The 27957-nt window shown below is 40.2% G+C and overlaps 1 long non-coding RNA gene and 1 pseudogene across 5 annotated transcripts in view; both read right to left on the bottom strand.

Moving 5' to 3' along the window:
- Window positions 1–27957, bottom strand: part of LOC114486359 (uncharacterized) — a 464012-nt gene that overhangs the window by 150653 nt on the left and 285402 nt on the right. The gene's annotated exons all lie outside the window — the stretch shown is intronic.
- On the bottom strand, window positions 15041–15127 carry LOC112061968 (uncharacterized; annotated as a pseudogene).

Raw genomic sequence — 27957 nt, 5'->3', positions numbered from 1 at the left:
ATAGCGAGAGGCCCGCGTACCGCAAAAAAAAAAAAAAAAAAAAAAAAAAAAAATACAATCAAGAAAGTGGAAAGCAACCCACAGAATGAGAAAATATTTGCAAATCATGTATCAGATAAGGATCTATTATCCAGAACATAGAAAGAATTCCTATAATCCAACAACAAAAAGACAAAGGACTCAATTTAAAAAATGGGCAAAAGACCTAAATAGACATTTCTCCAAAAGAGATATACAAATGGCCAATAGGCACATGAAAAAATAATCATCCTCATTAGTCATTAAGGAACTGCAAACCAAAACCACAATAAAATACCACTTCACACCCACTAGGATGACTATAACAAAAAGGATAATGGAAAATAAGAAGCATTGGCAAGGATATGGAGAAATAGGACCCTCATACATTGCTGGTCAGAGTGTAAAATGGTGCAGTCACTTTGGAAAACAGCTTGGCAGTTACTCAAAAGGTTAAACATAAAGTTAACATATGACTCGGCAATTCCACTTCTAAGTATATACCCAGAAGAACTGAAGACATATGTCTACACAAAAACTTGTACACTAAGTTTTTAAACACTTGTGCATTGCAACATTGTTCATAATAGCCTCAAATTGGAAACAACTCAAATACCCACCAGTGGTTAAAAGAGTAAACAAAATGATATATCTATATGATAGATTATTATTCAGCCATGTAAAGGAATGAAGTTCTGATTCATGCAACGACGTGGATGAACTCTAAAAAATTATGCTAAATGAAAGAAGCCAGACACAAAAGGACATGTATCATATGATTTCACTCACATGAAATGTCCAGAATAGGCAAATCCATTTGGACAGAAAGCAGAATAGCGGTTGCCATGGGCTAGGGACAGGAGAGGAATGGGGGAGTGACTGCTAACAGATAACGGGGTTTCTTTAGGGGATGATGAAAATACTCTGGAATTAGATCGTGGTAATGGTTGCTCAACTTTGTGAAAATACTAGAAACCACTTATCGCAATTTAAAAATGAGTTTAGCTTTTAAAATGTGTCAAACTAATACTACTAAAAAAGAATGCTACACTCTCTCTTGCTCTTTAAATAATCGCCACTTTTTGCCAAAATTGATTCCTAGGCAAAATCTTTATCCCTGGACAGGCAACTTCCTTTCACCAATCTTGGGGTCTCTGATTCTATTTTAGAATGAAAAACAAACTTATCAGCTGGATAAGTAAAGGCATCTAAGTAAAATTCTTTGGGTTTAAATATTTTAAGCTATTTCTCAAACCATGGTTAAAATTACTACTGGTCTATTTGGGTTCATATTTTAGAGACAGAATTCTCTTTATATGATTTATTTTCTTTCTTTTGGGGGTGTGAATTCTAAAAGGTGGCCCCATAAATCTAGGAACTTACATTTTTCTCATCCATTTGTTAGGTATCCCTAACTATACAGATTTTGCCCCAGCATCAGTGGATGTGTCAGACCTCAGGCAGAAAAACGTTTCTTGAATTTGAATTGATTTTACTCTAAATGTGTTTTTAGTCTGACTTCTAAAATACCTATCCCTTCCTCTCAACTCCTATTTGACATCTGCATGAACAAGTGCCTTCTAAGCCATGGCCGAGTCTAGTTTTAGGGACAGTATTATGGTTTAAAATACAAGTATTTTGAAGAGGAAGAGAGATGCTACATAATCAAAGAGAAAATAACAAATCAATGCAATCATAATTACTTCACTTAAAAAAAGAATCACTACTAAACATAAGTTTCAGAAACTAAAACCCTCGAAATATGGCACTAAATTGCTTTATTTAACAACTTGATTCAGCTTAAGGAAAAAAATTCAGAGTAATCTTTTAAAAAAAAATAATAACGGGGTGAGCTAATATGTCAGCATAGGAACAGAATATATGTTATTTATCTAATTCAGGAAACAGTGGTAACACAATAATAATAAGAGCATAGGCCAGCAGTATAAAAACCTGGCAGATTAGACTACAGAGGCAATTTGAAGTTATTTCATAAAACCTTTGCCCAAGTTACCATGGACTTTTATTTAGCATCCCTTTAATATGTGATGGTGTCTAATTCAACGATACATGACAAACAAAATCATGATAACAGTTCTTTAGTTCATTTGCAGCATAATATTTTTGCAAGTACCTAAATCGTCTAAGACAGAACAAAAATAAATACAGTATATGAAATATGAATTATATATATAATATGTTCTTTAAATTGTCACATTTTGCTGACTAGTAAAGTTTCAGTAACATTTTAAAATTAAAATTGCTTTAAAAGTGATTTATGTATGTGGTTAACATATTTGTAGACATTACAAAGAAGGTATAAAATTGAAAGGCAAGGCCTTTTTAACCCCAATTCCATTTCCTAGGATTATTGCCATTAAGATTTTTGCTTCAGTTTCTTCTGGTGAGTGACATTATGAGTTTTAATAATAATTTTATATCAGTGTTTCTTGATTTATCAACTTATAATAACTTTTAATATTGTGATGATGTATACTTACAGAGAAATTACAAAAAAAAAAACAAAAAATAGCAGACTCCCCATATACCTTTCACTCAGGTTTCACTTATGTTATCATTTTAAATAACCAGAGAACAATTATCAAAACTAAGAAATGACACCGGTGCAATATCATAAACTAAACTAGAGAATTTGCTCAGATTTCACTGGATTATCAGCTGGATAAGTACTTATCCAGTACCACTGGACCCCGGTGGTCCAGTGGTAAAGAATCTGCCTTCCAGTGCAGGGGACGTGGGTACGAGCCCTGGTTGGGGAACTAAGATCCCACAGGCCACGGGGCAACTAAGCCGGCGCACCTCAACGAGACAGCACGAGTGCTGCAAACTACAGAGCGCGTGTGCTCTGGAGCCCGCACACCTCAACAAAGAGCCTGCGTGCAGCGACCAAGACCTGATGCAGCCAAGAATAAAAAATAAATAAATATTTTAAAAATAAATATTTGAACTAATTTGTTGCTAGCTTCTTTTACTAGCAGAATAATCTCAAAGTTATTTAGAAATTCATCCTTCTCTCATTTCTTTCTATTGCTGAGAAATATTCCATTGTATGGATATAATCATTCACCTGTTGATGGACATTTGGGTTGTTTTTTATCTAGTTTGGGGCTATTACAAATAAACCTGCTTTTAGCATTTGTTTAGAAATCTTCATATGGACACATGTTTTCTTTTCTCTGGAGCCATTCCTAGACATAGAATGGCTGGATCATATGGCAGGTTTATATTTAACTTTCAAAGAACTAGCAAATCTTTACCAAAGTGGTTGCACCGTTTTGCATTTCCACCAGCACTGCGTGAGAATTCCAGTTTCTTCATATCCTCAATGACACCTTGTAGGACAGTTTTTAAATTTCAGCTACTCAAATAAATAGTGTGTATGTTGTCTGGTTGTGGCTGAAATTTGCATTTCACTAATGATTAATGATATAAATCGTCTTGTAATTATTTGCCATTCACATGCCTTTTTTGGTGAAGCATGTGTTCAGACTCTGCCTGTTTTTTAACTGGGTGGTTTTAACTGGGTTGTGTTTGAGAGTTCTTCAATATTCAATTATATATCTGTTAAAGGATATTCAATATCCTTTAACAGATATATAATTTTCAAATAATTTTTCCCATGATATACCTGTCTTTTTATTTTCCTAACAGCGTCTTTTGAAGAGCAGAAATTTTTAATTTTGATGAAGGTCCAGTGATCATTTTCTTTTGTATACAGGCACTTAAAATATCCATCCAGACACTGGATTAACATCATTGCTTTGGGCGTATCTACCCTCATTCAAAGCTGTCCCTTCCACCTTGGGGAAAGGCCTCTGCCTGTTGTGAACATCCCGAGGTGACCACCAGCTCTGCTTTGCCCCTCATCCAGGCCCCCCTCCATCGCTAGGAGCCCCTGCCGAGGCCAAGCCCCACTTCCTTGCCTACAATTAACAAGCCTTCCCCTACCTGCTACCAAAGCCTGAGGCTGCGGGTGCTGACCTGCCAGCAACGAGACTGCTCACCTATGTCCAGTGTGGTCTGCGAGGGTCTCAGATCGCCCCAGCTGGCGGCACTTTCTAGCTCTGGGTTTCTCTAGGGCTCTCCTGGGATGATCGGGGAAAGTTCTGGAGTCTTCAGCAGTGACTGACTTCTCTGCTATTCCTACCCCAGTTCTTTTCTGTTTTTCTAGGATAGCTCACAATTTCTGATGTGCTCATCTTTCATGTTTTCCAGACTGGTTACATTTTCATTGAATTCAGAGTTTCATTTCATTCATGAGAATCTGAGAGGCAGGTAAGGCAGCCACATGTGCCATGGTTACCACTCCAACTTATGTGTCCAGTCTTTTCCATGGACTCCTTCTACTGGACAAGATTCCTCCAGTTGAAAGTGACAGACATAAACCAGTTTTAGCGGGAAAAGGCAGAGACGGGAGAAGACGTCTGTATTCGCATGACTGGGAAATTAAGGCACAGCTGGATCTGAAGATTCGAACACTGCCTTCTGACCTCTGTCCTTCCCTTCTCCCTTCTGCTTGCCTTCATTCTCCACATGGCAACAGGATGGCTCCCGGCAGCTCCAAGCCGATACCCCCCATCCCAAAGAGAGACCCTCTCTCTGGCACCATCCGTCTTCCATATCCCCTTAGGAAATCCTGGCTGCCCCGCGTTGGGTCACGTGACTCACCCTGAATCACCAAGGCCAAGGAGATGGACACGGTGCTAGTGTTCACAGCTATGGGCAGTATTTGGGGGTTGGGAAAGTTGAAGAAGGGTCAACCTTATTCAAACACACAGAATGGGTTCCCCTGTTGTAATTATGAGTTCTGAATCTAGAAAAAGAGCAACAGGATGTTGGACAGTCACCTGTAATTAACAAAACCATGAGCTGGATCACAATATCTAGAGTCTAGAAGACTATCAATAAAATACATAAGATTGTAGAAACAAACCAGCTGCCTATAAGAAAGCACACATATAATAAAAGCAGTATTCCTAATAAATGGGGAGTAGCTAGAAAGTTAAATTAATGGTGCTGGTACAAATGAATATCTGTTTAAAAGAAAAAAGTTAGAATTCCTCTTCACTCGTTAAACCAAATATACCATGTGAAACCCAAATTGTGATGAAAAAAAAATGAGATTTTAGCCTCAGCGTGGAGGACTTTCTAAGGATCTCTCGAGTCATTACGTATCTACTGAATATCTTCTACATGCCAGGGACTTTTTAGTTATCGGGATACATCTGTAAACAATGTAAAACACCTACCCTAATGGAGCTTACGTTCCAGCAGGGCAAACACATGATTAAAAGAATAGACAAAATAAATAAGTTATGCAGTATGTTAAGAGATGAGACATACTATGGAAAACCAGAACTAGAGCAGGATAAGAAGGTGATGTTTAAGCAGAGTGGGAGGAGGTGAGGGTCAGGGATGGGGAAATGCAGGGGAAAGAGCCTTCCCAGCGGACCCACTTGGGCAAGGTGCCTGAACAAGAATGTCCCTGGTGTGCTGAGAAGCAAAAAAGAGGCCAGGATGGCTGGGAGGGAAGGAGGAAGAAGGGCAGGGGCAGGAGGTGGGGTCAGAGAGGCCGGGGAACAGATTACAGGCCCTGCAGGCCACCGTAAGACTTGCGCTTTCAGTCTGAGCCAATGGGGTGGGCTCCAAGCAGACACAGAAGGACCCCTCTGACCACTGCGTTGGCTCGACCTAGAGGGCAAGAGGGGAGGAGGGGGAGCGGTGTGCCCAGTTACGGGCTAGTGCCGGATGAGAGAAGATGGATGGCTCAGAACAGGGAGGTGTCTGGAGTGGAGACAGGGAGGAGTGACCGAAGGCCGGGTGCAGCTGAAGGGAGAGCCAGCGGACTTCCTGAGAGACTGGACTGGGAGTTGAGAGACAAGGATAAGTAAGGATGACTCCTGCTTTGGCCTGAGCAACTGAGACAGGGAAGGGGGCGGCGGCACAGGCCTAAGGGAAGATCAGGAGTTCAGACATTCTAAGTATAAAATGCTCATTTGACAGCTGAGAGGGGCTATCAAACAAACAGCTGGCAATGCAGCCCGGGTGTGGGAGAGAGGTCTGCCCAGAGTCACAGATGGGGGACATGTGGCCACACAGGTGACACAGAGCCTGAACTGGATGCACAATTGAGACGGCTTGGGGGGTGAGGGCAGACAGAGGAGTTTGGGTAAAGGAGGACACAAAAGTGAACAACATGAAGGAAAATTTAAGAACTTACCTGCTGAATAATGTAAAACTTCTTTGTATTCAAAAAGTAAAATATAAAACAAAATGGAAAATAAATTTGAACCACATATGACAGACACAGGATTACTTACCTTACTATACAAAAATGACTTAAAATCATAAGAGAAGGACAACTACATTACTAGAAAAGTGGGCCAAAGACACCAGGGACAAATGATTAAAACCAATAAAAGAAAATGATCAACAATAAGATGTGACGTCATCCTAAATAATAAACAAATAAATGCAAGTGGAAGTAGCAATATATTCTATGCTTCTATTATCAAATGAGACATTAGTTTTTATGATAAAGCACTTGGAGAAGACAAATAATCTCCATACTTTGCAAAGTGAAAAAGCAGGTTGCAAAGCAATATGTACAGAATAACTCATTTTAATAAAAAATAAATATCTATTTATACAATGTTGACCCATCATAGGATATGAGGCTACATATCCCATAAGATATAAATTGTAAAGGGGAATGTGTATACACACACACACACACACACACACACACAGAGACATTTTTACACGTGGAAGGAGACAGGTCAAAATGTGGATAATGATTGGTCCTTGATGATGGGATTGTGCAGGGTTTTTTTTATATCTTATAACATTGTGTTTCTCAAAACGTCAACCATTAGCATGCATATTTTTTGTAATCAGGGAAACAGGTGTTTGATAAAAATCACTGAAAACAAAAATTTCAAATAAATACACAGCTTACAAAAGCATGACAAAGCATTAGCTGAACGTAAAAACAAATAGCAGTGAACAAGGCAACCACAGTTTAAATTTTCTCCTCCAGCTACAGATAAAGTACTTCACCCAGATTTGCAAGGCTGTGTTATTTCTGTATGTCATTGGTATATTTATAAAACTAAATTCGTTTAAGTCTATGATATTGTAGGGACTGAATGAACAGTATCATTCCATAGCGAAACGCTAAAATAAATTGAGCAAACTGTGATCTACCTATGTGGTTTATACAGCCCCCATCCATTTCTTGTTCAAATTTACTTGCCTCCCTCTCCTGAAACTCCCATTATTTGGGTCGCTCCTTCGGATTACACGAAGCAGAAGCACATGCTTCTGGATGAGGGGGAGAAGCCCAGGACCTCTCATCTGCACAGTACAAGGGTTAGTCCCTGAGCGTAAGTAACTGCACCTACAGAAGGAGACACAGAATCTGGCCTGAATGCAGACCCCAGTGCACACGTTCTGGGTAAGCATGGCAGACTGAAACTGCAAATTTATCTTCAGGCCTTTCTGTAGTCCCAAGAAGTTTTTTAAGAAATTGAAATTATATCTCTATCTAAATCTCTCCAAAAGGAAAAAGAAAATGAGAGAGGGGAGAGAGTAACAGAGACACTGCGACCTATTAGGAGGCGGAAGACCTGAGACAAAGGTCACCGGCTCAGTGGGGGGAGGTCCATCTGCAGTGGGGTAGAGGCACCAGCGAAGGACACACTGGTTGGTGGCCCAGGCCCTAGAGGCTTAGCAGTTGACAGCAGGGCTGCCTCTAAAGGCCAGGTTCAGAATGCGGTTGAAAATGAAGGCTTGATTAAAGGTCCACACAAAAAGCACTCAAATTCCCAGATTTCCAATCCTGATTCCCGATCTCAGCCTCAACAGCGAAGCCTGCTCCCTTCTCCATCCTCAGGAGTGGACAGACCTGCCACAAAGGTTTCTAAAGCAGCATAGAAGGAGCTGAGAGGTTTATCTTAACACAGTCTCTCTCTTATAAATCAGACGGGTCCAATGAACAAGGGTGCTGTGGAAGAATTTCAATCAAAAATGGAAACACCAAAAAAAGAATAGGGGGCTTCCCTGGTGGCGCAGTGGTTAAGAATCCGCCTGCCAGTGCAGGGGACACGGGTTCGAGCCCTGGTCCGGGAAGATCCCACATGCCGCGGAGCAACTAAGCCCATGGGCCACAACTACTGAGCCTGCGCTCTAGAGCACACGAGCTACACCTACTGAGCCCACGTGCTACAACTACTGAAGCCCACGCGCCTACAGCCCGTGCTCCACAACTAGAGAAGCCACCGCAATGAGAAGCCCGCGCACTGCAACGAAGAGTAGCCCCCGCTCGATGCAACTAGAGAAAGCCTGCGCGCAGCAACGAAGACCCAACGAAGCCAAAAATAAGTTAATTTAAAAAAAAAAAAGAATAGGGACTTCCCTGGCATTCCAGTGGTTAAGACTCCGCACTCCCAATGCAGGGGGCATAGGTTCAATCCCCGGTTGGGGAACTAAGATCCCACATGCCGCACGGTGCAGCCAAAAAAATAAAATGGAAATGAAGACATGAGATGGGAAATCTCACACGTGTGTCCTCAGGAAAACAAAACTTCAGGGCTGAGGGATTGATTTTCTGTAAATGCCTGATTTACCAAAAAAAAAAAAAAAAACACCTGATAATATTGGAATGTTCATATTGATATCACCTCATATCAATCCTGGGAAGTTTTGCTTATGGTTTTCAGAGGCATGAACAAGAAGTGACCCAGATCGGGTTGGTCTGGCAAAATAAGCTGAATTGAGCTTTTCTGTTGCAGCTGGACTGGTTTTGTCTGCTCAGGGAATTTTCAAAGCTGGTTTCCGTTTGTTTTTGATTTTAACAGATTGTAAATGAACTCTCCCTTCTTTACGTTCCCTGCCCATATATACAGCACCCCAAACTCTCCACGGGCTCGCTGCAGCTTGCTATACTTTGCCTGTCCCAAATTGCAATTCCCCCGTTATTCCCAAATAAACTCATCTTTTTGACACTTTTGAGCTGGCCTCATTTTACCTTTTTATGTAGGCGGACGGTGCACAATCATGAGATTCAAGATACCGAAAGAGGTGACGTGTGCATGGACACTTGAAGCATTTTAGAGGACACTGTTACATACTGATCAACAAACCCCCAGGCTTTATGACCTTGATGTGTCAAAATGAAAGAACTAAACCAACCAAATGAAATGGACCCTGAAGATCCCTGAATAAAGTAGGACATCGAATTGACTGAAAATTTATACAAAGCCCTCGAATGTATTAGTTGCACTTTGTAACAAAGGTTAACACATGCCACATTGTCTTCATTTATTTCCTTAATACCAAATTAATTTTAGCAAAGAGGAATGAAATTCCCAGCAAGTGTCTGGTACGTACTGTATCTGAGCCAAATTATGTAGTCTTCCTGGACCTACCAAATTAGTTTACTTTTTTACTGGTGTATTCATAGTCCTAGCCGTTTATTCAACTTACTGCACTAAATGCACTGAAAATACCTTCAAATTCTGAATAATATTACAATAAGACGCTGTGTGTGTGATCTTGTATCGGTGTTGCATATATGGCAGAGAGAGAGAGAGAGAGAGAGATTCACTCCACAAGCATGTTCTGGGTTTGGTTGGGCGTCTGCCTGATGCTACCACATAGTTGGCACAGAGTACATAAAATACTTCTCTCCCACCTTTTCAGTCATGACACCAAATTTAGCCCTTTTACCAATAATGGTTATACTGTCTGCTGATGTATTCTGCTGTGGATGGAAGAAGATGTTTATTTTATTTTATTTTATTTCCTGAGACTTGAAAGTAGCCACACCAGGCTCCCCTGGTCAGAGCGGATTCCGGGGTAACTTTGAGAAGTCAGTTGACAGGGAGATTGGAGGAAGCGGTGTTTGCCATAGTGCAGAGGAGCAAGAAGCAGCCGGGAAAGTGCGAGGCTTGCCAATCGTGGGATGTGCCTCTCCGGGACGCAGAAATAAAAAATTAAAAAGGCCAGTCCCGGCCCCTGTGATTTCCTTTTCTCTGGGTCCAACACTTTGGACTCCAGTCAAGGCCAGCAGCTGGCACCCCAGACAAGTCTTAGTAGGTCAGGTTAGAAGGCTGGCCGTTCCCACTCAGCCCTTCATCTGTACCCACCACACACAAGGGGCATTTGAATGAGCACTTAAGAACCAGAGCTCTGCCTATTCTTCGTTTGGGGCTAGATTCATCTTTGTGCCTCAAGACAATGGCCGTGCTCCTTTTCCTCTCGCTTGAACTCTTGGCAACCTACAAAGAGCAGGGCATCTGCCTCTGTGGTCTTAATTTCCCACTGAACACACTCTGTTCCGCTGCATACATCAGGTCTCCAAATACATCTGAAATGTATTTGTAGCTCTTGAATGAATACCGTGAACTTCGTAGCCGATGTGCATGTCCCCCATCAGCCAAGTGGGTGTGGGAGCTCATGGTAACAGCGTGGGTCCGTCATGAGAGGCTGCAGGACCAGAAGCAGGAATTCCAATCGGCAGACAGTCTGTGGCTGCCAGTCACTCGGAAGCCATTTTCCTCTCCCCTCACCTGGGTAAAGTGAACATTGATTGTGGAGGAAATATTTGGTGGGCTCCAATATGAATCAGGACTATGCATATGGTGCTGCTCTTGTAAAGTCAGGTAAGTCGTGGTCCCGGCCCTTGAGGATATTTCAATTTAGTGAAGAATGTATTAGTCTGTGACCTCCACTTGCTCACCGAAGAAATGTATATTGCGTTCCGGCCACGGGCCAGGGCTAGGATAGGCCATCTAGCCCTTGCTTCTTATTTTTTTCTCACCCCCAATCCTATCTGCTTTAGATCCTGTCAGCTCTACCTTCAACATACAGTCAGAATCCACCCTTCCCATGATAACCACCATCTGCCTCAAGCCATCAGCATCTCCCGTGTGAATTATTCGGAGAACCACCCAGACACACATACTGGGGGCCTCGTCCTCCACACAGCAGCCCAGAGTGCCTCTTTCAGACATGAGTCAGAGATGAGATACCCTTGTCCAGAACACTTCAAAGGCTCCCAGATAGATGAGAAGCAAAAGCCACGTCTCCTCACTGGCCCGCGAGGCCTTAGGAGACTGAAATCACAGCTGCGCATCCAAGATCATTTCCCACGGCCCTCGCCTCCCTCCCCTCCGGCCACCCTGACTTCCTCGCTGTCCTGCAACGTGGCCTTCGCAGCAAGTCCCAGCTCAGGGCCTCTGCACTTGCCATCCACCCCGACCCCACCTGGAACTTTCTTCCCACAGACAGGCACACAGGCCACCACATCAATTCCTTCAAGTTTGTGTTTAAATATCACTCTCAGCGACTTCCCTGGTGGCACAGTAATTAAGAATCCGCCTGCTAATGCAGGGGACACGGGTTTGAGCCCTGGTCCGGGAAGAACCCACATGCCGTGGAGCTACTAAGCCCGTGTGCACCACAACTACTGAGCCTGTGCTCTAGAGCCCGCGAGCCACACCTACTGAGCCCGTGTGCCACAACTACTGAGCCCGCACGCCTAGAGCCACAAGAGAAGCCACGGCAATGAGAAGCCCGCGCACCGCAACGAAGAGCAGCCCCTGCTCGCCACAACTAGAGAAAGCCCGCGCACAGCCACGAAGACACAATGCAGCCAAAAATAAATAAATAAAATGTATTAAATAAATAATATCACTTTCACAAGGAGACCTTCTCCAACAGCTTCCAAAATTCTCATCACATTGCCAATCTTGTTTTACCCATATCCCTAGCAATAGATACCCCAACCTATTACTATTTTGAACTAAATATCAGATACCATATCTCTTTACCCATAAATGTTTCAAAAAGAAAGACACTTTGTTTTTAAAAATAACAATACCGTTATCACACAAAAAATTAGCAATGATTTCTTTTTTTTTTTTTTTTTTTTGCGGTACGCGGGCCTCCCTCTGCTGCGGCCTCTTCCGTTGCGGAGCACAGGCTCCGGACGCGCAGGCTCCTCTCTCTCTCTCTCTCTCTCTCCCTCCCTCCCTCCCTTCCTGCCTCTTTCTCAATTTATTTGTTGAAGATAGTGAGTGATCTGTCTTGTAGAATTTCACATACTCTAGATTTCGCTGATTGTACAACACTATCCTCTATATCTCTGTAAACTGGTAACCAAATCTAGATGCCTGATCAGATTCAAGTTCAAATTTTAATCACACAGGCGATGTTATGTATTTCCATCACGAGGCACCAAATGTCTTCTTGCCTCCCCTTTTTTGATCTTAGTGGCCAGTTAGACTCAGCGGTGCCTGGACCCATGATCCCATTAGAGGTGAAAAGATGTTGAAATTTAGCTCTATCAATCCTTCCTCGGGTTGTGTTCACTGCTAGAGATAAGAGTAAGTCAGGAAATCATTGTGCCAGGTCTGGATGAGGTCATCCAGGAAAAAAACAGAAAACTCTGGGGAATGTCAACATTTAAGGAGAAAGGAGAGGAGAGGAGGTGCAAAGGACTGAAAAACAAAAATCCTGACAGGGAGGAGAATGCCATCAAAGAAGCCAATACAGAAGAAACGTCTCAAGAAACAAGAAGGAAGCCGCAGTGCCAGAGGTCACAAAGACATCAAATAAGACAAAGGATGGAACAAAAGCCATTCAGAAACAGCAGCATGAAATTACGCTCCTTACACAACTCCCAGTGTTATATTTGAAGACATGAAAGGAGATTGACATTTATTTAGCACCTGATTTGACACCTCCCACTTCCAAAACTGACTTCCAGGTGAGGTCTCTACCACGAGGGGAAGTCGACTTATCAGGCTAGTGGATACAGCTGGTGCCACTGTGGGACAACTTCTGACAGTTTTTCTAAAGCTAAGCCTACAAGTACCCTTGACCCAGGAATTTCAATTCTGAGTATTTATCTAAGACAAATGAAAATTAATGTCCACAAAAAAACTTGTACACGAATGTTTGTAATAGCCCCCAACTGGAAACAGCCCACGTGTCAATCTGTAGGTGAACCAATAAAAAAATTGCGGCCTATTTCTAAAATAGATTACTACTCAGGAATAAAAAAGAACAGATTAATTACACACACACACACACACACACACAATTGTTTGATTTCATTTATACGAATATCTAACACAGGCGAAAACTGTGTTGAAAAATTCAGAGCAGTGGTTCCCTCTGTGTGGGGTCACAGATTGTCTGGGATGAGGCGTGGTGATGGTAATGGTCTGTGTAATTGTAGGCATTTGGGTTGCATGAGTGTATGCATTTGTCAACCTCAAATCATATACTTCAGACTTATTCATTTCATTGTATGAAAACTTTACCTCAAAAGAAATAAAGGAACCGCAAAAAACACCGAACTCTGGTTGATAATGCATGCTGAAGTAATTAGGAAGAAAGTACAAATGTCTTCAAACTATTTCAAAGTGTATCCAAATATTTGTATCCAAATAACAAGGTAGATTGATGGATGGACAGAAGGATGCATAGATGGATAAATATGTGAAAAAGCAAGTAAGGTAAAGTGTTAAATTCAAACCGAGGTGGTGGTGTATAAGTGTTCACCATAAATTTGTTGAAATTTCCCATATGTTTAAACATTTTCATAATGAAATTGTGAAAATTTTGCTGTTACATTGAAAAACTGTGTTATAATGTAGCAGCAAAAAGATAAAGATGTAACAAGACACCATTTGCAAAAGCACTGAGAAACATCAAATACCTAGGAATGAATCTAACAAAATATGTACAATACCTCGATAGAAAAAAAACTGTGAAACACTATTGTTACAAAATAAAGAACACCTTAAAAAACCAAAGAATCCATTATAGTCATGGTCTGGAAGGTAAAATATTGTAGACATGTCAACTCCCCTCCAGCTGATCTGTAGATTCAATGAGATCTCACTCAGTTCCCCAGCAGGTGTTTGTTGTTGTGTTGAAGTTGACAAGCTGATTCCAAAAACTTACTTGGAAATACAAAGTAAGAACCCTTCTGGGTCAAGAATAGATAAGGCGATCTTGAGAAATAAGAACAAAGCTGGAGGACTTACCCTGCCAGTTGTCAAGACCTTTTATAAAGCTGTAGTAATTAAGACAATGTGAAATTGGTGTAAACACAGACAAATTGGCCAAAGGAATGAACAGAGAATCCAGAAGCAAAACCACACAAACACAGCCACCAGGCTTATAACAGTACATGGGGCAGGGCCAACAGGAGAAGGCTTTTATGAAAAAATTTAAACTTGGCTCCTACCTCACAATATACACAAAAAGGATCAATTCCAGATGTATCATAGACAAATATGGAAGGCAAAACAACGAATCTTTTAGAAAAAAGCAAAGCAGAACATCTTCAAGAACTTAAAGAAGGCAAAGATTTCTCAAACAGGACACAAAAAATACGAACCATATAAAAGAGAAAACTAATAAATTGGACTGTTTTAATTTAAGAAAATCTATTCCTCAAATACACTATAAAGGGTATGGACATGAAAGCTACGGGGAGGGGGAAGATGTGTGTATTGCATATTTCCAACAAAGGGCTGTGTCCTATTCAGCTGTAGTATAAAGAACTACAGCTCAACAATGAGCTGTAGTATAAAGAACTGCAGCTTAGTAAGAAAAGAGAGAAATCCAATTTTTCAAAACGATGGTGAAACTTGGTCAGATTCAACATCACAGGAATTTGACTCGCTTTCTTTTCCTCCTCCTGGGCTTCGTTTTTTTTTCCCTCCAGTTTTACTGAGATATAATTAACACATATCACTGTAGAAGTTTAAGGTATACAGCGTAACAGTTTGACTTACAAATATTATGAGAGGATTACCAATGATTACCAAATGATTATTAAGTTTAGTTAACATCCATCATCTCATATAGTCACAATAAAAAGAAAAAAAAAGAAAAAGAACTTCTTTTCCTTGTGATGCGGAATCGTAGGATTTACTCTTTTAATAACTTCCGTATACATCATAGAGCAGCGTTGTCTACAGCAATCATGCTGTACATTACATCCCTGGTACTTAGAGAAACTTCTCTAGCAGTGAACTATAGAAATGATCCCTGAAAGTATAGCCTTTCCAGGGCTTCTTATACTTACTCACCCTTCTAGGTTATTTGAAATTGCACTAGGAATTATCTTAGATGTTACTATCAAAGTTCTTTTCTATCTCTTCCATCAGTTTTGTTCAGTAAAACCCTTCTATTCAGAGACTCCTCAGTTGAGTTGTAATTTTTTCTTTCCTATCCACTCATAGGGGTTTTCTCTCTACCCGTATAGGTCAGATGATAAACCATCAAGCAGCCTGAAAGGAGTGTTTGTGGGTGGAGGAACCTATCTGTTCTCAAGTTCTCTGGGCACAAAAAGAGAAAGGGAATCCTCTGATAATCACCTGATCAAATAGGAATTCAACTCAGTGCTGCAGTTTCCTTTAACCCGCTGGGGCCAGCAGGATGAGGTGACCACACTACTTAAAGTATTCCATACAACAAACCCCATTCCCCAGACAGTCTACTGGTTGGTATCTCTTGGGAATCTCTAAAATATGAGCTTTTCCAGGGTCTCCCGCTAAGAGGAAAGCCTTCTCCCTGATTCCTGGATCCAAGTGTGTATCCTGGGACCACAGATCCACTGGAGCACTTGGGCCTCCAGGTCTACTGCTTGTGCAAGCATGGAGTTTGGAAGGAGATGATGCCACAGGTGTGTGTTTGGGGTTGCGTCTTCCCAGTTACCTTCCATGACAAAGGCTGACCTTCAAGTGCAGACCGATACTTCCCACCAGCTCCATTCACCGAACTCTTCTCTCAGCTCTCCCACAGGTGTCCCCTCCATCCACATGAACCTTCTGCCAACCTCCATTGCGCCCTTTGCTGTCTACTGAATACGCAACTCTGTCCTGAGTCCCACAGTGTTCTTAGCCTCGACTTTAATAACCCTACCACATTTACTGTCACCTACTAATCTGAGTACTGCTTCAACCCTAATTGACACTGAAGCTGAGATCTTGCTGCTGGTCGCCAGAATGAAGAGACCCTCTCCCCTTTACAGCAGTATGTAGCTTAATGCAAGTAGATCTTAAATTATCTGTGCTGTTGGGTCGTCCTCTTGGAGTCCAGTCCATCCTAAACCTCACACTATTGCCCTACTGCTCTGTCCCTCTTGGTTTTGAGATGCCCTTGAGTAGAGCCAAAGCACATTCTAGTATCTATCACTTTTTGCTTTTAACTGAGAACCTAAGGAGGTCACTATTATCGACTTTTTATTGTGATAAAATATCTATATAATAAAATTTGCCATTTCAACATGCATAATTCAGTGGCATTGATTGCCTTCACAATCTTGTGAAACCACGGCCACAATTTACTTCCAAAACTTTTTCATTACCCCAAGCAGGGATTCTAGACTCATTAATCTACTACTGATTTTAAGTGATGAAAGCTTTCATTTCCTGGATTACTGATTTGAGATAAGGTAGATTCAGCAATCACTTAGTTAAAGCCTTTTCTTATATTCCCTTCTCATGGGAAGAGAGGAATGACAAATAATTCGAAACCTGCTGCAGCGACCTTCCCGTTCCGGGGCTAACCTTGTCTGCAGAAGGGTTAGATCTCCTCCAGAACCATGGCATGAACTGCATCCTCTATGTCATGATAAGTTTCCTTGGACACAAAATCTATATTCCATCCACTGGGACAGATATGAAACAGGTTGAGAAGATGTGTCCAGGGAAAATATCTCATGGCATCTCAGCAATGCCACTCAGCCACTGACACACACATAGACCCTGTCCCTTTAGTAACATCATCACTACCTGAGCAATGTGAGGCGGGTCAGAGGACAGAGCAAAATGTAGATACCACGAGTGAGAAAAGGGTATTTAGTGCTTTGAGGCCAGGACATCGGATTTGACTTTTCAAAGTTGTGTTTGTTTATGTTGGTTGTACACCACACAGTGTGGTGTTTAAGTACCCGAGTGGACCCTGGAATTAAGCTGCCTAGGTCTGAATTAGAGCCATGGAATTTAATAAGCCTTAGCTAAGACTTTTACTTACTAAGGCAAATTAACAAGCCTCTAAGTCTCAATTCTCTAAGCTGTATAATGCACAAAGAAATTGTAACTAAGGCTGCCATGAGGATTTAATGACGTAAACCCTCTAAACTGTTGAGCTCAGTATCTGGCCCATACTTAGAGCAATAGTTATAATATTAAGAGTATAAATGAAACAGATCAACAAATAATTTTCAACAAATGAAATATTCAGGTACTGCTTTTGAGATGCAAAAGCATGACAGAAAAGATATGAGGGTTTTAATCAACAAGACTGTTCACAGTGTCAACTTCACAGATTATCAAACTGTTTCTTTAAATAATATTTGGATGTCAAGTTTCTGCATGGAGCAAATTAAACATTCTTTTCATAGTTTTTCCCTTTCGGTTCCAAGATGTCAACTTTCAGACAAGCACCCGAATTCCAAGTAAAAATCTAACATAGCCCCGGTATAAGGTGCATTCATGGTTACTCATCTATAACCTGGATTTAGTCCATTTGTTTTTCGTGGGGAGAGGGGTTAGCATTCAATAGTTATGTGGGGAGTCCAGAGAAAACTTCAAGTCTGTGAGAAGTTTGTACTTTGTACTGCTTGAGGGTATTCTGATTCCAGCAGAACATCCCATTTCTATGTATTGCAACAGCCAGGGTGATTGCACACCTGAACGTACCCTTGGAATGTGCCGAGACACAAACAGATGCCAACTATTCCAGCTATGTCTCCGTAGCTCAGCACACGTATCTTTTCACAAACAAGAACCGAAATAGCCCCTGGTCCCACTGCTTGAACATGTTTGGGAACCTCATGCCCTCAGGTCATCATCTCCCATCTCAGGTCATGCAGTAAACATCCATAAACGAGGATGACTCAGATTGAAAGCTAAAAAATAAATGAATAAGTAACCCAGGAGAAGTCACAGTATCCAGTGTAGAGTTTTTTAGAGATGGTGGACAGAGCAGTAATTGAGTCTATTCCTAACTAGATCAATGATTTCCAAAAACCTAAATATCGTATATCTAACGGACGTGACAAACTGTAGACCTCTATAGGCTGGGCAGTCGAGAAATGTGATGACAAGTGGAAGAGGAGAGCTCAGTAGCAGTTCTTGACATCTGGGGGGGCAGCCACAGTCCAGAGAAGGGAGGGTCACCTGAACCCTCTGAGGAGTTATACTTGATTCCAGACACAAGAAGAATCTAGCAGAACTTACAGAGGTGAAAAAACAAACAAAAAAACAAAACATAGTTCACCAATGTGACCTGGAGTGTAAACCAAGACCTAGAACATGGCAGGTTGGTCATATAACCTGACCACACCTGGTGATGGGGAGAGACACGGCTGACCTAGTCTCCTACAGGCACTGCCAACCCTATTCCCAAGATGTGGCAGAAAACCATTTGCAGCCTTCATTTTGCACTCAAGAGGCAGCTGCCAGACACCCAGGTCTGTGTGTTGTAAGCTCAGAAGGGCTGAAAGCACGGGTGGCAGCTTGGGGTTGGGAGAGACAGGGACTGACAGTCACAAAGCCTTTTAATACCATCAGTACCAGTGATAAGGAATTAAAGTATATTTAATATTAATATGCCACATTTAATAGCAGTTCATTTAAAAAATGGATGTTTCCTTCATCGTTGTTAAATTAAGTTGATGCTGCTATCCCATTATACCATATTATTTCCATTTTTCTGTTGCAGAAGAAAGTAGAAATGAGTTTATATTTTGCTTTTAGGTCAAGCATTTTCATGTGGCATAAACTCTATAATTATTATTTTAAGTTCCTTTTTTTTTTTTGATAGGTAAGAAGTGGATTTATTTAGAGAAAAACACATTCCACAGACAGAGTGTGGGCCATCTCAGAAGGTGAGAAAGGCTATTTTAAGTTCTGCATCCTATAATTCACTTCCATTCTAATTTTTTGTGGAATATTAAGGTTGATGACGATATTTGGTATTGACATCTATTGTGCATAAATACTACAATAATTATCTTTTTACTTTTAGATAAAGTCTTTAGTTTAAATTCCCAGAAATAGGATTCTGATCAAAAGGTATTTTTTACTTGTCATTATGTATGTTCATTTGTTTGTTATGTTTCTCACGATAGATGCTGCTATATTAATGGCAAGAAGCACTGTGTTAATTTCCATCACACATATTACGGGTGAATGTACCACCTTCATCTCCAGCACACCAGCTATTTTACCATCCCACTAAGCTTGAAAGACAACTCCGAAGTCTTTAAAATATAATTTCATTCATAATTAACCATGCTGACCACTGTTTGACATTTGCATGTTAAAAATATTTCCTACTAGGTAAATTTTCTGTACTTAACTCAGAGATTTCATTTGATTCTTCCTAGTTTGAATAACTCTTTCCCATGAAAACTGAGAACAACACAAATGTCTTAGAAGTTCTGGAGGTCAGAAATCCAAAATGGGTCTGTATCCGTTGGCAGAACTGTGCTCCTCCTGGAGGCTCCGTGGGAGAATCCATCTCCTTGTGTTTTCCAGCCTGTAGCTGCTGCCTTCACTCCTCGGCTGGTGGCCGCCTTCCTCCACCTTCAAAGTCAGTAACAACAGGCCAAGTCCTTCTCAAGCTGCCCTCATTCCACCCTGCTGAGCCCCTTGTCCTCTTTTAAAGATTTTGTGATTACACTGGGCCCATCCGGGTAATTCACAATGATCTCGCCATCTCAGCATCTATAAATTAATCAATCTGCAGAGTTCCTTTTACCATGTGAGGTTAACACACTCATAGGTTCCAAGGATTAGAATGTGGAAAATATTGTTGGGGGGGGCACTATTCTGCCTACCATAGTCCCTAAATCTGAGGTACTCTCTAGGGCCTGACCAAAAAGGATGAACACCCTCTCTAGATGAACACATCCTCAATCTAAGTCCTCAGGATTTACACAGAGGAAGACCAAGCATTGAGCCCACAATCAGTGATCAGCAAATACATGAGGAAACAAGTCACCATGAGTGAGAGACAGCAGAAACAACAAATAGAAGACTTAATCCCCAATGAATTAGCATAAAGAGGTTATCAGGAATCATCATAAATAGTAAGAAGACTCAAAGAAAGGAAAAAACAATTGTTGAAATGAAACACCCCACCCCGCCCCACCCCCACACACATACGTCAAACTGGAAGATACAGTAGAAGACATTACCCAGGATGCAGCACAGAGGGGTAAGGATATGGAAAATATTTTTTTAATTGAAGCTACATAAAGAAAAAATTCGAAGGTCTAAATCCTGTCTTATCAGTCACAGAGAGAAAGAAGATAAAGAGGGAGAGAATAGAGAAAGGACAGTATTTGAAAAGATAATTGTGGTACTCCAAGGACAAAGAACAAGATAAACTTGAAGAGCCAACAGTGCTGGGACAGGGAATTACTGAACTCTTATCACTCTGTCCCTAGCAACCATTAAATTATCCCTGAACCCTCCCAAGCAGCATGCCCTGTGCCCTTCCCGTTCCATATAAGGAAAGGTATTTGCCCTGTTCTTCTCTAGCTCAACACACTGGAAGTATGCACACCCTCTACCCAATCAGCAGATGATTAGCAGGTTCCTTTGTTCCCTGCCTATAAAAACAGACCAGTAACCCAAGCTCGGGGTCAACTCTCCCTGACTACCAGGAAGTCAGCCCACTGTTCTGGCAGTGACACTTCCCTTTAATAAATTTTATCTTCTTTATATTCTGCCTTGTGTCTGGAAATTCTTTTCCAACCCGCGTTTGGACCACGACAATAACAGCTGAAAAATTTCCAGAAATTCTGAAAAACAAAATCCATAGATTCAGGATATATAACATACATAAAACTGAAGAAACAAAAATAAAATGTGTAGGACACTTGTGCCTTATCTCACATTTTCTTGGCCACTTTTTACCCAGTCATTACTGCAGCAACCATCTTTCTTCAGGCATAACGGACAGCATCTTGCCTCAGGTACAACACACAGCTTTTGTGTTCTGTTCTGGCACTTCTCTGGTACATCTGGGAACCTGACAGAGACCCACTTGTGCATCAATCCTGAAATTTCAAGGGAGTGTAACACTTCATGGAATAATCCTTGACCAGTGAGGAACAGGAACTGGTGGATAAATGCTCCCAGGTGCATCTCCACACAGCCACTTCAGAGGCACATTCTAAAAACTACCTCAGAAAGTCCCAGAGGCCTTGAGTCCCAATTTTCTATAGCAGCAACCAGATCAATAAGGTGCCCTTGCATTGGCTCTCCCTACATCCTTGTTTCATTTTTTTTCTACTCCCACTTTTCTTTTCCCTCTGATCAACTGAATAAACAACCTACTCAAGTCTATATCTCCAGATCTGCTTTCTGCGGGGAGGAAGAGATCAAGGTTCATAGAAAAAGTCATCTCCAGGTATATATAAGTATAACTGAAAAATAGCAAAGATAACAGAAAATCTTAAAATTATCCAGAGAGAAAAGTGAAATAATATAAAAAGAAAAGACAATAAAACTGACATCAGATTTCTCAATAATATAACCCCAAAAAACAGTAGAATAATACTTCAAAAGCCTGAGAGAAAGCAACTATTAATTTACTCTGTACCCAGCAAAATCATATTTTAAGAGCCAGGGCAAAATAAAGATATGTATAGATAAATAGAAACTAGAAATTTTGCCATCAATATGTCTACATTAAAAGAACTTTTAAAGAATGTTCCTCAGGAAGTAGAAAAATAAACTCAGAAAAATGTTATGAGATGCAAAAGAATGGCAGGGAAAAAACTGGTAAACGTATAAATCTAAAGAAATATAACTCTATGACATAATAGAAATAATGTCTAATTTGAAGGCTAACAAATAAAAAGAACTTAAATTCTGGGAAACAATAAAATAAGGAAGAAGTATCAATCAAAGCTAGAATGTTCCAAGTTTCCTGTAGCATATGGTTGGGAAGTTAAGCTATTAATTTTGAACTTAGTTAAATATACATGGTAACATTTTAAAATTTAGCACAAAAATAGAAATAGGATTTTAAACTTCTAACACATCAAGGGATAAATGGAATATAAATCAAGTAAAAAGAAACAGCAAGTGTAATAAATGCAGAGCAAAAACATAAAATGAGAGACAATGGTAATAAATCTGTGATCATAATAAATACAAATGACCTAAACTCTCCCACTAAAATACAGAGAATTCTTTGACTTCCCTGGTAGCACAGTGGTTAAGAATCTGCCTGCCAATGCAGGGGACAAGGGTTGGATCCCTGGTCCGGGAAAATCCCACATGCCACGGAGCAACTAAGCCTGTGCACCACAACTACTCAGCCTGCGCTCTAGAGCCCCCAAGCCACAACTTGTGAGCCCGCGTGCCGTAACTACTGAAGCCCGCACACCCTAGAGCCCACGCACCACAACTGCTGAGCCCACGTGCCACAACAGCTGAAGCCTGCATGCTCTAAGGCCTGCATGCTCTAGGGCCCGCATGCCACTACTACTGAGGCCGCAAGCTGCAGCTACTGAAACCTGTGCTCCTAGAGCCCACGCTCCGCAACAAGAGAAGCCACGCAATGAGAAACCTGCACACTGCAACGAAGTGTAGCCCCCGCTCGCCGCAACTAGAGAAAGCCCGTGCGCAGCAACGAATACCCAATGCAGCCAAAAAAAAAAAAAAAAATACAGAGAATTTCTTAACAAATAAAACCAAAACAAGCCCATCTATGTTGCTTGCAAAAGCCTTACCTAAATCATAAGAGCACAGAAAATTTGAAACTAAAAGGATTAAAAATTTTACCAAGCATATACTTCCCAAATGTTTATCTCTAAATGCTTACAATAGAAAAAAATAAATCCAGAGAAATTTAAAAAGAAAAGAGATTAAGAATAGGAGAAGAAATCACCTAAATAGAAAACAAATATATAATGGAGAGGATATGCAAAGCCAAAAAAAGTAGGATCTTAGAAAAGACTCATAAAAGAGGTAAGATTTTGTTGAAATTGACCAAGAAAAAAGGCTCAAATAGAATATTAGAGCAGAAAAAGTAGATATAACTTCAGATAGATCAGAGACTAAATTAGTTAAAGTACTAAGAACTACCTTACTCTAATACAGCTGAAAAAAATTAAATGAACAATGTTCCACAAAAATATAACTAACCCAAATCAAGATGAAACAGAAAATCTTAATATTACTGTAACTGTAAAGAAATTAAATTATTTAAAAATATTCCAACAAATAAAACTACAGGTCCAAAATATCCTACTGATGGGTTCTACAAACTTTCAAGGAGCAGATTATTTCAATCTTTTAAAACTTTTTCCAGGAAATAGAGAAAGAGGAAATACTCATAACACACGCTATGAAGCCAATAAAATTTTATAATAATACCAGATAGGAACAGTATAAAAATTCAAAATTAATCTTTCTTTATAAACAGAAAAAATAAATTTTAGCTAAAATTATAAATCTTTATTAAAACCATGAATAAAATATTAGCAACTAAAGCCAAGAATATAGAGCAAAGATAATAAATATATCATGCTCAAGTTGAAATAAGCAGGAATGCAAAGTGACTTTAGCATTTTTTAAAAACTATAAATATCACTCAGCACATTAAATGCTTAAAGAGTAAAAATTATATAACTATCAACAAATGTAGAACAAATATTTGACAATTCATCCAACAGGTACATGAAAAGATGCTCAAAATCACTAATTGTCAGGGAAATGCAAATCAGAACCACAATGGAGAGCACCTCACATCTGTCAGAATGGTTATTATCAAAAAGACAAGAAATAACAAGTGTTGATGTGAAGAAAAGGGAGCCCTCATACACCGCTGATGAGAATGTTCATTGGTGCAGCTACTATGGAAAACAGTATGGACGTTCCTCAGGAAAGTAAAAATGGAACTACCATATGATCCAGCATTTCCACTTCTGGGTATTTATCCAAAGAAGACAAAAACACTAATTTGAAAAGATATCTGCACCTCCATATTCACTGCAGCGTTATTTACAACAGCCAAGATATGCAAGCTAAATGCTCACCATAAATGAATGGTTTATGAAGATGTAGTATCTATCTGTGACTGACTACTCCTCAGCCATAAAAACAGAAGGCAATCCTGCCATTTGCCACAGCATGGATGGACCTGGAGGGCATTATGCTAAGTGAGATAAGACAGAGAGAGACAAACACTGTAGGATTTCTTATATGTGGAATCTAAAACAAAAATAAAAACAAAAAAACCAAGGCCATAGGTACGGAGAACAAACTGATGGTTACCAGAGGCAGGGGAGAGGAAGTGAGTAGAATGGGTGAAGTGGTCAAAGGGTATAACAAACTGTCAGTTATAAAATAAATAAATAAGGCAGGGGGACATAATGTACAGCATGGGAAGTAACCACAGTTAATAACACTCGATTGCATATTTGAAAGTTCCTAATAGAGTAGATCTTAAAAGTTCTCATGACAAGAAAAAAAATTTTGTAACTGTGTAAAGTGACAGATGTTAACCATACTTATTGCGGTGATCATTTTGCAATGTTTGCAAATATTGAATCATTACGTTGTACATGTGAAACTAACGTAATGTTATATGTCAGTTACACCTCAATCTAAAAATATTTGATAATTCAACACTCTTCACAATTTTTAGAAACTCTTAGCAAACTTAAAATAGAAAGGAACTTCCTTAAGCTGAAGTGTTAGTTACAAAAAAAATTATACAGAAAACACCAGTCTTTGATGGCAATATGTCTGAAAAACCTTTCTCAAATCAGGAGCAAGATAGAGTATCCATTATCACTATCCCACTCAACACTGCACTGTAGATCTTACCTAGGACAATAATGCAAGATATAGAAATGAAGCCATAAAAACTGGGAAGAGACAAAGCTGTCATTATTTACAGATGATTTTCTACATATAAAACCCCAAAGAATATATGGAATATTATAAATAATAAGAGCAATTACTAAGTAGCTGGCCAGTAATTGCATTATGTGTGCCATCAACAAGCAAGTAGTATTGCTTAAAAGATACAATGCTTAAAAGTATGATTTATATACGTATACATTTATAGCTATGTAAATTTATATTAATATATATTACATATTTAAAATATTAAAATCCATAAGATACACAGGAAAATACTAATACGTACAAGACGTGCAAAATTTATATTGAAAAATTTTCAACACTTGATTTAAAACATTAAAGAAGACAAGTAATGACCATGTTTGTGGATAGGAAAACTCAGTATGGTAAACATTTCCTTTCTTCCCAAATTGAAATACAGATTCAAAGAAATGCCAATTAAAATCCTATAAGGTTTATTCTGAAAATTGACAAGCTGATTTTAAAATTTACACTGGAAAAAGAAAAAGGCAAACTAAAATTAGCCAACACTCTCCTGAAGGAGGAGAAGAAGAAAGAAGAGAAGGTGGGGAAGGGGTGAACTGCCTCAACTGATTTCAGGGTTTTCTGTAAGGGTCTGGCAATTAAGATAGTGGGGTACAGGCAGGAATAGAAACGTTTACCAGCAGAAAAGACTAGAGATCCTGGCAGCAGATCCACAAATATGCAGGAACATGATATATGAAAGAGTTTGAACTGCAGACAATTTACAAAGAAGACTGTAGAATTAATAGACCTGGGAAAGTCAGCTATCGATTTGGGGGAAAAAAATCAATGCCATCCCAGATTTACTCAAAAAGTCTTTTAATAAATTAAGGATTAAAACATGAAAGGCAAAATTTAAAACCTTTAGGGTATAGGCATCATAAAAAAATTGAAAAGATAAGTCACAGTCTGAGGGAAGACATTTGTGATATATATTGCACAAAGGATTAACAGATTAAATATATAAAGAACTTTATAAATCAGTGGGAAAAAGACAAAAAAAGCAGTAGAAAATGGGCAAGTGACATGAACAGGCATTTCACAACAGATGGACTACTAATGGCAAAGAGAAGAAAAGTGAAAGGAAGGGAGGGAGGGAGGAAGGTCAGTTCTCAATGGTAAAAAACCGTCCCTCTCTGGTGGGGAAGGTGGACATAGTGGAGGCTGTGTATGTGTGAGGGCTGAGAGTACATGGGAATCTCTGTACCTTCTGCTGAATACTGCTGTGAACCTAACAGGACTCTAAACACAAAAGTCTACTTTTTAAAAATAACCTTATCAGTTAAGCAAAAGAAGTTAACAGGTAATTTGTGAAGTAACTCCTTAAATAGGTTATGCATAAGGTAAAGACTAATCACTTAACAATTCCATTACAATATGGGCCCTAAATTCCAGACGACATCACCAAACCCGGTAAACAGAGAAATAGGATGTAAAAGCACACTAAACACGTTCTTATGAAGCTTATTACCGCCTTAAATGCTAACCCTTCACAATCCCTCCACCAAGCACCTCCTCTCCAGACAGGCAGTTATAGACCAATTACTCCCACAAGGACCTACTTCTGCCCTCATTGGGATGCCCTGTCCTGACCTACCAGCCCTCCAGATGTCCCCTTTCTTGACTTTTCTCTTTATTCCATTTGATTCCTTGGGCTATCAAGTCACTAGCATTTTTGTTACTACCTTAAAATGTATTTCCATTATAATCACCTAGAAAAAAACAACATAAGATGAACCTGCTTCATGTGAGCCTTTGCTCAGGGAACAGTGCACAGAAGAGTCCCACAGAGATTCACATTGGTTAGGGCATCAGCTGGGCCCCTGACTGTCACTATAGCTACTAGCATCACACTTCCCACTATTTCAAATCTGTCCCTCTCTTACCAAACTTCTAACTCTGCTCTTATCCCCAGCACTTTCAACATATTCCTTCACTTTTTACTTTAAAGAAAAAATGGAAGATATCAGATATTACTCCTTTATCATCAAAACCAGAAAGGTATAAAAGTAACCTATAGATTCGTGCATCCTTTTCCTTCCTATTGGAGAAATTGTGTATCCTCCCATCAGTTCACCCAGGCTTTGTAGCTACTCCATCAGAAATGATTAGAAGCCCTTGTTGCTTTTGTATATTAAACATTTTCCTCTCAACAGGGCAGGACCAGCTACATACTTTGCTCATCCCAGTGCAAAATGAAAATATGGGATCCCTGGTTCAAAAGCTACTAAGAGTTTCAAGATGGCAACAGCAGATTTCATCAAACCAGGTGCAGGTCCCCCCTACAAAACGCATGGGTTTCCCGTCCACAAAGTCAGCCTTGCAATCAGATCTTTCTCATCACATCTTATACATGCTCAAGTAGGATCCACTTTAAAAACAACACTTTGTTGAGGATTTTATTACCAATGGCATTTTTCACAGAATTAGAACAAAAAATTTTACAATTTGTATGGAAACACAAAAGACCCTGAACAGCCAAAGCAATCTTGAGAAAGAAAAACAGAGCTAGAGGAATCAGGCTCCCTGACTTCAGACTATACTACAAAGCTACAGTAATCAAGACTGAATGGTGGACTTCCCTGGTGGTGCAGTGGTTAAGAATCTGCCTGCCAATGCAGGGGACACCAGGGCTCTGGAAAGCCCTTCCAGACCAGGGCTTCCCAAGGCCTGGTCTGGGAAGATCCCACATGCCGCAGGGCAACTGAGCCTGTGTGCCACAACTACTGAGCCTGCACTCTAGAGCCCGTGAGTCACAACTACTGAGCCAATGTGCCAAAACTACTGAAGCCCGCTCGCCTAGAGCCCATGCTCCACAACAAGAGAAGCCACTGTAATAAGAAGCCCATGAACCGCAATGAAGAGTAGCCCCCTCTCGCTGCAACTAGAGAAAGCCGGCACGCAGCAACAAAGACCCAACACAGCAAAAAATAAATAAATTAAATAAATAAATTAAAAAAAAAAAAAAAAA

The sequence above is a fragment of the Physeter macrocephalus genome, chromosome 5 (genome assembly GCF_002837175.3).
Source record: "Physeter macrocephalus isolate SW-GA chromosome 5, ASM283717v5, whole genome shotgun sequence".
Taxonomy (NCBI): domain Eukaryota; kingdom Metazoa; phylum Chordata; class Mammalia; order Artiodactyla; family Physeteridae; genus Physeter; species Physeter macrocephalus.
Note: the sequence above shows the minus strand (reverse complement) of the source record. Positions and strands in the feature narration are given on the sequence as shown.